This window comes from Centruroides vittatus, unplaced genomic scaffold (genome assembly GCF_030686945.1).
Source record: "Centruroides vittatus isolate TY-2023 unplaced genomic scaffold, ASM3068694v2 contig_375, whole genome shotgun sequence".
Classification (NCBI taxonomy): domain Eukaryota; kingdom Metazoa; phylum Arthropoda; class Arachnida; order Scorpiones; family Buthidae; genus Centruroides; species Centruroides vittatus.
Window position 1 is genome coordinate 167403 of NW_027122197.1, and position 1311 is coordinate 168713.

General features: G+C 32.1%; 1 non-coding gene across 1 annotated transcript; it reads right to left on the reverse strand.

The window, feature by feature from the left end:
* Positions 1–585: 585 nt before the first annotated feature.
* Positions 586–657, reverse strand: TRNAQ-CUG (transfer RNA glutamine (anticodon CUG)). The gene has a single exon. It is a non-coding gene; the product is annotated as a tRNA-Gln (tRNA).
* Positions 658–1311: the final 654 nt, after the last annotated feature.

Genomic DNA, 1311 nt, shown 5'->3' on the forward strand with positions numbered 1-1311 from the left:
GTACACAAAATACTGTACTTTCAACCAGATTTCAACTAGGAAGTTGTAAATTTCATTTAAAAATAAAGTTATGGTAAACATACATATATTTTATTGTGTAAAACTAATTATTTTAATTTAATTGAAAAATACCTATGTAAAATTTTTTCCAGAAATTTTCCGATGTTCCATAAGGTTTTTTTCGGGTTTGGTTTTCTTTGCTTGTGACCCTCATGATTAGGCCACACTAGGCTGTCGCAGTAATAGGAAAAAAAAATTATGTTTAAACATAGTTTTGTGGGGACCGCTATTTTGTGGGGGTCCCGGCCCCAAATGTCCTTATGTAAATCCGGCCCTGATTATCATGATTCAGCCACTTACATCGGAGAACAGGAAGTGTGTCAGAATTTTGCTACATGTCGAATTCCGTTTTTCTGCGATCGGAAAAGTACGAGAGACTGATGGAAACATTGCAAAGTATCTAACAGAAACTGCTTCGCGCGAACACACGTGAAACTGGATTCAAAGCAAAAAAAAGCTTCAGTATTCAAATAAAGCTGTTGTCTTCAATTGCATCAATAATAACGAGGGCAAAGAAGAAAAAAAAGGCCCCACCGAGATTTGAACTCGGATCGCTGGATTCAGAGTTCAGAGTGCTAACCGTTACACCATGGGACCTCACACAGATTGGTCTCTCGCATATCACCTTAATACATTGCAGATTGCCTTATCAAGTAACGCGTACAGATATTGCTGCATCTTTTGTTGCTGATTATGGAAATTTTTCCGTTTACACTTTCTCGTTAAAAAGCGAAGCGGTTGCCACAAAGCTTTCAGTAGAAGAATGCTGTCGCGAAGAGGGTTGAGGTTATCGCTGGACTTGTTACTTAGGAAAAACCGAATTCACTCTTTTCATTGTCAAAGTTTGTTAAAAATTTGTAATTGTTAAAGCAAACTTAATTAATTATTTTAGTTAATAAATTGATCAATTTTTCTATTCTTCGCAATAATTTTCTGTGTATATTTCATACGCATGTACATTACATCTCGTATGAAATTCACTATACTGAAATTAATGTAAACTTTAATTAATTAGAATAATTCGAGTTTATTCGCTATTGCCTTTTCTCTGAATATTTTTATAAATATTTGTATCATTTTTAATAATAATTGAATAAATTTTATATAGAAATTTCTCATTTATATTTACTGTAAATTCCTTTTTTATTAATTTATAATATATTTAATTATATAAATATATACATATATCTATTCAGAAATTTTCGGCATAATCCACGTAAGTTTTTAAGTTTGAAACAGGCGAACAAAATT